Raw genomic sequence first — 11,525 nt, forward strand, 5'->3', positions numbered from 1 at the left:
TTTGAGTCTCCGATCGTGATCCGTGGGGAAAGAATATTGAAGAAGAAAAAGGGAGTCGCTGCTCCGTCCGTCGACACAAACTCCGACTACCCCAGCATGCTTTAATCCAACATTTATAATTGCTTACGATTCAGGTAACTCTCTCACTCTGTTTTATTTCATGGTTAGAATCTAGTTCGATTGATTATGTGATGCGATGAGTAATTGAGGTTTTAAAGGTCTACAATAGATTTTAGATCTCAGAAAAGGTTTCATGGGCTTGGGGTTTAAAATCATGTTGGCCTTATGATGTATGTTTTCCCCTCATTTTCTATGGCGTTATATGTTAATTTTTGGCAAAACTGGAGGGGATTCCGGGGCTAAATTCATGAAGCAGCAGAGACTTCCTTTCTTTCTAATTCCCTTTGAAACTTAATTTGAAGACTGCCCCGTTGTGTGGACAGGGAATTTAGAGTTCCAAAATTCTCAGGTTCTAGACCAGAGCATGCTCTTTGAATGATATATGAGGTCATTTGTTTTGAAAAATCGGCCATTGTCATAGTGCCTTATTTTTGCACATACGAACAAGAGATTTTGATGTCAACACCAGTAACCTTCTGCATGTAGAAATCTTGTTTAGTATATGAAGTTGATTCTTTCTTTTACATTTGTTGAATCGATTTTCTTTACATTGAGCACATCAATTTCAATAGCTTGCTAGTGGATAGTTTCAGTAGAATTGGATTTCGAGTACCTCTTCTTGAATGGGAGTCCAAAGACTTTTGTATTTGTTTTACTCGGATCTATTCTCGTTTTGATTTCTTCGCACTTTAAAGCATGGATCATTGGTCGAGCACATCTAGTTGTTCTAATTCGAAGGCTTAAGTTCTCCTTCTCTCCCCTTCGGGATCTTCCTCCTGTGCTGGGCGATGACGGAATGTTTCTTGAGCCAACCTCTTGCCCTTCTTATCATTTTTTTCCCATCTTAGGGCCTTCGCAGGGTTTGAGGGGTTTTCTTTCTTTTCGGGATTGTTCTTCATGCGTTCCTCGGGATCCTTTTCGAGTTTCGGGACTCCATCTATTTTAGGAACGCTTCTCTTGGGTTAGGCAACGATGGAACGTTTCTTGAGCCAGCCTCTTCCCTTCCTGCCTTAGATTTTTTGCAGGTTAAGGGATTTTCTTCTCTTAGAGTTGTTCAGCCAGTTAGGACCGTTCCTAAGTGACTGATCATTTAATAGATCTTCTTATAGAGTTTTTATTAATCTCCTTTTGTTTAGAGGTTTTCCCCTTGGGTTAGAGGTTTTTCATCTCTCGTTTATTTAGGGTCTTCCCTCGCAGGTTAAAACTCGTCTCTTTTGGATGCTGGCTAAGCCTCGTCAGCTTTCGATCATCTCTTTGGGATTATTTTTCTCATATCGGAATTTTAGTTCCCTCGTTTTGCTTTATTTCCCCTTAGGCTTTAGGGATCCTGTTTCCCTCTAAATTACTGTACCGCGATATGGTGGGTAATGAGGTTTTTCTATCGGATCTCCTTTAGCCGAAGGGTGTTAACACTTCTTTTAAATCGTCAAAAATATAAAAGCATTTCAAAAAACATAAAAAACCTTAAAAAATCTAAAGTGTTGAGTGTTTCTTTTAGAAGCGTAGTTTGAGAGTTCGTTTCGAACTACGTTGGCTTGATCCTCTTCCACGAGGTACGTAGTGCAGCTTGGGATCTTCATCCCAAGTCCAGCCAAACTTTGTAAATAAATGCTTTAACCTTTTTTCTTCAAAACCTTGTTTTCAACAAAATCTTCCTCTAGAGTTATGAGTTTGTCCTAGATAGAGAGTTTTAGAGTTAGGAGTTCGTCTTTGATGTGTTGTGTGCTTGTTTGTGTTTGTTTTAGAGTTAGGGGTTTGTCCTAGAGTTATAGGAGCGCCTCCGTCCGGTCAGTTGGCGATTCACATCGCCGACTGATGACTAGGTCTAGAATGCGCTAGTGATCCCATTGTTTTCCTTAGGAAATACAGCCTAGTTACACATAGGTTGTAGGAACCAACTGCATTAGCTTAGGGCTAACTTGCATTTAGTTAGAGCATATAGGGTGTCCTAAAATCTACAATTCACTAGAATTTAAATAATCGTTCAAGAAGCTTTAATAACTGGTCCGGTCTTTTAGATCGAGTCTAAGATAGAGGTCTAGGTGTCTTAGGCATCCTAGCTTAGAATAGGCGCGAAGAACTTCGTTGCCTTGATTCTCGTGGAGGCGGGGATACGTAGGCTTCTTTGGATGAATATCAGATCATCCGAGGACTCGGGCTAAATCGTTTAGAGTCTTAGGATTTGTTTTGTTGTTATATTGTATATTTTGTTGTGTTTTCTTACTTTCTTGTGCAGACCTATACCTTTAGCTGTAGTTTGTATGTGCTTGTCCATCAGAACTTAGACACCAGTTAGGTATGTCACTCATAACCTAGCAATATTTAGGTGGCACATGTCTCATTTATTTTTTGTGTGCTTATTATTTCTATTCTCAGGAAATGCATGTTTAGGTAGACGACTCCTGAGGATTGTTCCCATTTCATATGATTTTCGCCCGAAACTGTTCGAGGTTAATGAAAAATGGCATAAGAGACCAAGTGTTCGCACTCGGGCGAATTGGGGGCGCTCTTCGGACCTTCTCCATTCGTCATCAGGCACGGACCTTTTGTATCTCTGGTTATCCATTGCAAACAGAGCATTTGTTTTGGTTCCATGGCGCATCCATGGATGGCGACTCTGAGTTATTTTTAGATATATCTTGGTTTCGACCCTTGGCTCCGAATCAGGATGTATCTCTTTCTTTTTATATCGCCACTCATGCTATGCTGTGAGGGTGGCAACAGTTTCGAGAGTTCCCTGGTAGAGCTCTCCTTCACGTTGTGGAGATCTTAGAGGATTGCAGGAGGGATCTCGCGTCCCTCGGCACCGTCCTCGGATCTGGGTCCACACACATGTGTTCGTATTCTACATGCATGTGTGGGTTAATCTAGGGGTAAGGCCAAGAGTTCCCTTAGCGCGAATCCATGTTCGATATACGGTACCAGTGTCCGGCGTATCAGTACGTGAACAAGAGATCCGTTTACGCACCATAAGGTGCTAGGCTAAGGGTGGAATGCTTCTCTAGCACAGAGGCACCAGGTGATGAAATCCCAGTCAACCATGCTAGATAACACTCCGGGTTTCTAAAATAGGACGTGTGTGCATGTGAGATGCAGGGTTTAGATACAAGTGATGTAAGTGTGTACAATAAGTTCGCACAATCTATGATGCCATCAGGTTTTGTTAGATTAAGTTTGAGTAAAATGTGATGAGAAAATAAAGCATACAAACTAATCTAATAAGCATAGAAATGATAGAGTTTTTATGAGCCAGTTAAATTAAATTCAAATGAATTATCCTTTGGAATTGTAATGAAGTTAGGTGGTCCCCAGCAGAGTCGCCAAACTGTGGGACCCGATCCCGCGAGAGGGGTGGGGCGCGAGCCGCCACGCTCTCTCTCTTGGTCTCTCGTAACCACGCGATTGGCGTGTGCATTTTATGATTGATTTTAATTCATCTTTTATGTGAACTTGGGATCACTAAGGCAATCCGAATTCCACACAAAAGAGACTGACAGAGTCGCCACCTAGATGTGGGATCTAGGACCCATAATTAACCAGAAATCTAGACTCGCTACCTGGTTACGAGAATGGAAGGTATGGGGAGTTATCCACCACATGCACCATTCCTGCCCAATAATCGGTCTTCGATTCCAAAAGCTAACTCTTTTAAATTTATTTTAAATGGCTCATTCAACTCTATGTTAATGTGCGAACTATGTGACATGCATCCTATGATCTAATTTCAGTGTAGATCCTAAGTGTGTATCTTGATTTCTTTATTTGTTTGAATTCAATCTAAGTGAAAGTTCTCCTAAAATTCTAATTTCATGGAAAATCCTAAGTGATTTAATTAAGCATTTACAAGAAAATTAATATACAAAACACCACAATTTGTTGTAGTGCCGACTCGTGGTTAGTATGCCATCAGACATCCAAGCTGCCTACGTACCCAAGCCTCACTGGGATCAGAGTCGACGTAGTTCGGTGCACCTAAGCTAAGCTACTTATGCCTAACTCAACTAAGACACCGATCTAGACTGGATTGACTGTTTCAACAGTTTTAAGAGAAGTTATTTAATTCAAGTTGAAGATTTTATTATCCTAGGATTTCATCTAAGATGCTATATGATCCTATCTAAGTGCAAGTTGTCCCTTAGACTAATGCAGGTTAACCTACATCCTAGGTAACTAGGTTTGTCCTAGGGAAAATTTGGGTGACTAGTGTAACTAGACCTATGGCACGGTTGCTATCCATAGCAAACGTCCGTGATGAGGCTGGACTCCTAACTCTATGACTCCCTAAAACCTAAGACTCCCTAAGATCTAGGACACGACCTGACATAAGTGTTCCTAAGTTGGGCTCTAATGGTTCTTATATCGGAAACCATAATCCAATGGTTCCGAAAGACATGAGATAAATTGATTCAAGTTCTTGAAGTTAATTAATTTCAGATTTCAAGGATTTTCGGTTTCTGGACATTTAAGGAATACCAAAGGTTCTAGGGTTCTCCAATTTCGGCCTCGAATGGCATCCAAGGAAGGGAATCGTGCGCTCTTTCCTTGTGCAATTTAATACTTAGGTTATAGCACCTTATTGCCTGGCATATCTCAGGATTTCCGTGGACAGTAACCTCAGAGCCAATAATATACTAAAATCTGATAATTTTCAAGGAAAGCATAAAATAATATACCAAACAGAATCCAAAAATCTTTAAAAATTCATGGTAGAATGTATCAGTAACAAACTATGTTCCCACGAAATTTCATTATTTTTGGAATCTTTTTAGTATATATTTTATTTTTCTTCGTCGAAAAGATATTTTTGAATAGTTTTGTATTTTTAAAACACGATTTTCGAGAAAATTACGACTCCAGAAAACATCCTTTAATCTTGTTCTGATATGATGAACACAAAAAAAATTTAAAATTCCAAAAAATAGATCATCCTGAGATGGCTATTTTTTCGAATTTCGTAATTACTCAGCCATTATTTTAAATAAAATACCACTATTCACTCAAATTTTCAAAAACCTTTGATCCAATGTCCGATCAGATCCGATAGTTATTTTAGTTTACTTAAGTAGATCATTGTATTAAATTTCGGGACGAAACGGAATTGAAAAACCCATGCAGATCATGATTTTGAGCACACACATATAATATTCAATTAAATTCAATTAAATGTTTAAAAATCATGCAAAAATCATGCAAAAATCTAAAAATACAAAATAATTCGAGAACAGTGTACCTACCTGTGGTGGAGATCTCCGCCGAATCCGAGAGCCGAAAAATCCGAAAATATCCCGCCGATGTGTGATCCGCTCCGCTTTTATTCTTCTCTTTTTCTTTGTTTTTTTTTTATTCTTTCTCACTGCTGATGGGAGAGTGATAGATATGTGATGGGAGATGAGCGTGCTGTTTGTAGAGAGTGTGGAGAGATGAGAGTGTGAGAGGTAGAGTGAGAGAGAGGTATATGAGTGGGTTGTTTGGAAAGTATGGAGAGAGCTCCTGTTGAGCGAGAAAAGGAAAGATGTGGAGAAGGATCTGTGAAAGATAAGAGAGAGAGATCTGTAGGGAGATGAGGGATACACAGAGAGTTTAGAGAGATAGAAGGATGGGATTGAGAGAGTGAAATAACAGAGAGGGTTCGAGAGCGAGAGAGACACAGAGAGAGAGGGATTAAGAGGATGACAGAGAGGGATGTAGAGATAGTGGGAGAGTGAGGGAGTGAGACAGAGAGAGGGTGAGAGGGATATAGAGAGAGTGAGAGAGTGAGAGGGGTAGAGACAGAGTGAGACAGAGAGGGAGGGAGACCGCGAGAAAATGAGAAGAAAACAGAGTATACAATACTCTGTTTTCACGTTTTTTTCTTTTTTTTTTAAAAAAAAAAAAAACCGAGAAAACCAGAGATAGAGCTTGAGGAAGATAGAGAGAAAGAGTGATGGGGGATGAAACTTTGAGAGATGGGAGTGCAAGAGCTGCTGTAGAGACGAGATGGAGAGAATTGCTGTAGAGAGGAGAGAGCGAAGTTCAGAGAGAGCCGAGACCTCCCTCCTCCTTTTTTTCTTTTTTTAAAACCAGAACTCCCCCCTCCTCCACGCTGCTGTTCTCCTCCTTCTTCTTCCTTTTTCTTCCCTCCTTCTTGGCCACGGCAGATCTTTGCCTTTTAGCCTCCAGATGCCAACTTGTCTCTTTGGAAATAAAATCTGTGAGCTCTTTTCTTTTTACAGTAACCTTTCATCTCTTCTTAATAAAAAAAATCCATATGCCTCGACGCACGTAGTTGCTGTTTTTTTGTAAAAATCATTCCGGATGAATGCATTCTTCCCAAATTTAAAGATTGCCTCAAATTTTATAAAAAGAAAGAAGTGCTCTTTTTTATTTATTTATTTAGTAGGATGAGAGAGACTTACATACCAAGGAAGTAGCCAAATCTTTGATTGCCATAATTAGAAATCGTGGAGAGTGTCAATCTTACCATTCAAGAAAGTTCCTTTTTCTTACCACTGCCCATGTTAGCAACAAAAACATTGCTCTTGGGTAATCTCTATCAACCAATGAACCCTCATGACATACCTTACACTTCAAAATTGAAAACGTGCCGGTCGAAAGTAGCCCCATGATATGATCCGCACAGTCCATTTAGATTACCCCAATTTGAATTGGTTGCTCCTCCATAAATCATTCCATGGGATGATCCAAACCGTACAATCAATGGACCGCATCACAAATTTGTTGCTCCCCCAAAATCGCTTTCATGGGATGATCTATACCGCTCATTTGGTAGGCAACAATGTGGATTGGTTACACCACCTCTTAAATCACTCCATATTGTTTAATTGGTGGCCCGCAAATCTTTTCCATTAGATTTCAATACGGACCCCGAAGAATACGATTGAATTACCTTGGGTGGGCCCCACGCTTATTTAGTGGGCTACTTCATTTTAAATCCCTCAACCAAACGCCAGGCCTATTCCTTGGCCGAATTTTCCATGAGATCCATTCATCAAAAATTTAGGCGGGTCCGCTTGCTTCAACTTAATGAACTCCACTCCATGTTGGGCATACTTATTCCTATAAAATTTGATTGTTAATCATCCATGATAAACTCCACAGATAACTTGGATATTTTTATAGGGGCCAACTTTCTCGATCCAAATTAATGCTCAATGCGGGCCCACCAAACGGGTCCCAATTCTCTCTGGTTTGGATTTTTCTGAATAACTCTTCTCGACACTTGACCGAAAAATGCAAAACACGGCAGAAATAATTGAAAAGATCGAGAAAACATAGGGAGTGGACACGGGAATAGAAAACACTGAAAAAGACTGATAGCAAAACATTAATTTCTTTATTGATTAGAGCGGAGCAAAATGGGGGTGTCTACAAGGGTTCAGGACTTCCGTCACTTTCGAGATCATTCTTTGCGCGTTCCTTGGGATCCTTTTTGAGTTTTGGGATTCTCGCGATTTTGGGAACACTTTGTCGGGCTAAGGCAACGATGGAACGTTTCTTGAGCCAGCCTCTTCCCTTCCTGCCTTAGAGTTTTCGCTGGTTAAGGGATTCTCTCCTCTTAGAGTGTTTAGCCAGTTAGGACCCTTCCTAAGTGACTGATCGTTTAGTAGATCTTCTTGTAGAGTTTTTATCTGTCCCCTTTTGTTTAGAACTTTACCCTTTGGGTTAGAGGTTTTTCATCTCTCGTTTATTTAGGGTTTTCCCTCGAAGGTTAGAACTCGTCTCTTTTGGATACTAACTAAGCCTCGTCAGCTTTTGGTCATCTCTTTGAAATCATTTTTCTCGTATCGGAATTTTAGTTCCCTCGTTCGTCTTCTTTCCCCCAAGGCTTTAGGGATCCCGTTTCCCTCTTTAATACCCTACCATGATATGGTGGGTATAGAGGCTCTTCTATCGGATCCCCTTTAGCCAAAAGGGTGTTAACACACTTTTAAACGTCAAAAATATAAAAGCACTTCAAAAATATTTGAAAACATAAAAAACCTTTAAAAAAATCTAAAGTGTTGAGTTTTGTAGCGTATTAGGAGAGTTCGTTTCGAACTACGTTGGCTTGATCCTCTTCCACGAGGTACGTAGTGCAGCTTGGGATCTTCATCCCAAGTCCAGCCAAACTTTGTAAATAAATCTTTAAACCTTTTAAAAATGCAAAAATCTTTTAAAAACCTTGTTTTCAACAAGATCTTCCTCTAGAGTTAGGAGTTTGTCCTAATTAGAGAGTTTTTAGAGTTAGGGGTTTGTCCTTGATTTGTTGTATGCTTGTTTGTGCTTGTTTTAGAGTTAGGGGTTTGTCCTAGAGTTATAGGAGCGACTCCGTCCGGTCAGTTGGCGATTCACATCGCCGATTGATGACTAGGTCTAGAATGCGCTAGTGATCTCATTGTTTTCCTTAGGACACGCAGCCTAGTTACACATAGGTTGTAGGAACCACCTGCATTAGCTTAGGGCTAACCTACATTTAGTTAGGGCATATAGGGTGTCCTAAAATCCACAATCCACTGGAATTTAAATAATCTCATAAGAAGATTTAATAACTAGTCCGGTCTTTTAGGTCGAGTCTAGGATAGAGGTCTAGATGTCTTAGGTATCATAGCTTAGAATAGGTGCGAAGAACTACATTGCCTTGATTCTCATGGAGGCGGGGATACGTAGGCTTCTTTGGATGAACATCAGACCATCCAAGGACTCGGGCTAAATCGTTTAGAGTCTTAGGATTTGTTGTGTTGTTATATTGTATATTTTGTTATGTTTTCTTACTTTCTTGTGCAAACCCTATACCTGTAGCTGTAGCATGGATGTATTTGTCCACCAGAACTCAGACACCAGTTAGGTATGTCACTCATAACCTAGTTGTGATTAGGAGACACATGTTGTATTTTGTTTTGTATGTGCTTATTATTTCATCCCCTGGTCATGCATGATTAGGTAGACGTCTTCCCGGGGATATTTTGTTCCCATTTCACATGATTTTACCCAAAATTCTTTGAAGTTAATAATAAATGGCATAAGAGACCAAGTGTTCGCACTCGGACCAATTGGGGGTGCTATTCGGACCTTCTCCATTTGTCATCAGGCACGGACCCTCTGTATCTCTGGTTATCTGTTGCAAGCAGAGCATTTGTTTTTTTTTGTTTCATGGCGTATCCATGGATGGCGACTCTGAGTTTATTTTAGGTACATCTTGGTTCGGGGATCTATCCTTGGATCAAGATGTATCTCTTTCGTTTTGTATCGCCACTCATGCTATACAGGAAGAGTGGCAACCGTTTCGAGAGTTCCTTGGCAGAGCTCTCCTTCACGTTGTGAAGATCTCAAAGGATTGCAGGAGAGATCTCGTTCCCTCGGCACTCGTCCTTCTGAGATTGGGGTCCACAGATTATCCAGCGAAACCACGCGCGTCGTCCAGACAGAGGGACGGCCCAATCCCGCCAAGGAAGATTTTCTCTCCATAATGATGAAAAGGTCCGCGCGCCACCCTTTAAAAATGAGGGGAGGGGAAGAAGAGAAGGATCGATCTTTTTTTGATTTTCCGCAAGACAACCGGAAAAGAAAGAGGCAGGGCAAGCAGCGGAGGACGCCGGGAACTTAATCCCCCTCTCCCCGCTAGTCCCCTCCGACCCATCCACCCACACACCAAGAAAAGAACCCGCTCCTTGGCCTTGGTAAACCTGATCGAACCCTCTCCTCTTCTCGCTGTCCTTTATATTGAGTGGTCGAAGAATCTGACTTGGGTGTCGAAGTGGTCATCCGGGACCCACCCCGGACCCCCTTGACCCTCTACCGACCGCACGATCGCAGACCCGGATTCAGACGCCATCAGTCCATTTAAAATCTTTTATTTCTACCATTATATGCTTCAGAACAACAAGTTTAAATCTCCTTATGGCAATTTCCAATTGAGCTTAAGTTGACCGAACCTACTTTTGGAAATAGAATTCAAAATTCCTAATAAAATCATGGGTCCCACTTGCATTTGCCGAGTAGGTATTTTTTTCCCAAACTAATAGCTTGTACTAAATATATATCTTTTCACCTCAAGTTGGTAACTCCACCCCCACGTGAGATAACTGTTGTAAATACATTGTGATTGCATTGATTGGAAGTCCAAGTGGGTCCCACATTCATTGCACCTGATTGCCATACATTTAAGTAGAAACTATTTACAGGAGAAAGCATGCATGCTTTGACGTGAATAGGCAAGATTCAAAAGCTTCCAAAAGTAATGCAAATGGGTCCCACGTTTTGCTAAAAATAATTCAAGCTCATGTCATCATTACTCCTTGTTGCCACCTTTACATATATGCATGCCCTTTCCATAGGTGATCAAAACCGTTCATTTGAAAACTCATTGTGTAAGTTGAATCATGATCCTACGATTTTGTAATATTGCCAACTTCTTACTTGCGTTTCGTAAGAGCCCACATTGCCAATTCAATAAAAAAAACGATACTTGCCTCTCTTTTTTTTCTTTTTCTTTTTTTTAAATGGCAACTCCACACTTGACTTGGTCAATTATCCAAATAAATGCGCCCACATCCAATAAATTCCAAAGAAAAAACATTAAGGCATCCCTCTACCTACTTTAGCAATGACCGAACCAAATTTTGGAATAGGCGTCATATTTTTTTTAAAAACAAGGGGCCCACATTTGTTGGACACATAGTGATGCGAAATTTTGGATTATCCCAGCCGTCCAATTGATTGGTCTAAACCGCTTATTTTGTTGGGACACAATGGCAAGTGACTGCTCTATCTAAATCATTTCCATAAGCTAATCCGAGCCGTTTGTTTCTTTAATTTATTTCCATGGGACAATCTAGACCATCCAATTTTAATGGCCGCGGTATAAATTGGTCGCACCCCTAAATTCGTCCCCATTAAATGGATGATTCAGATCAGTCTATAGTGTGTGCTGCCACGTAAATTGGTCGTGCCCCTTGAATCCTCTTCATGGGCTGATCTCAATCGTACAAATTGATGGCACGACAGAAATTGGTCGTGTTCCCAAAAGCTACTCATGACCAAAAATTATTTTCAATTGATGATTCTAACGGTCCAATTAGTGGGCTGCGAAATAAATTAGTTATGGACCCAATGAAATTTCCATAGGATGATCAGAGCTATCCAATTTAGTGATCCACCATGTAACTTGATTGCACCCCTTAAATAATTCCAATAAGATGATTCGAACAGTTAAAATCAACCCAACTAAAGCATCCTGAACTCGGCCACCAAAGTATTCGGATTTTCTTAGAAATTAGTTGTTTTCCTTTGATTTTTGATCTCCTTAGCTTATTTTCCTCGGAATTTTCGAAATATCCCTGAAACACAAAAAACACACAAAATACCTAAGTAGCACCACTTTAAATGAGAAAAATACATTCTTTTCCTACCTACAATTCACACATAAA

Source organism: Tasmannia lanceolata, unplaced genomic scaffold (assembly GCF_043159265.1).
Source record: "Tasmannia lanceolata isolate RefF3 unplaced genomic scaffold, GAP_Taslan_0.1 ptg000019l, whole genome shotgun sequence".
Lineage (NCBI taxonomy): Eukaryota > Viridiplantae > Streptophyta > Magnoliopsida > Canellales > Winteraceae > Tasmannia > Tasmannia lanceolata.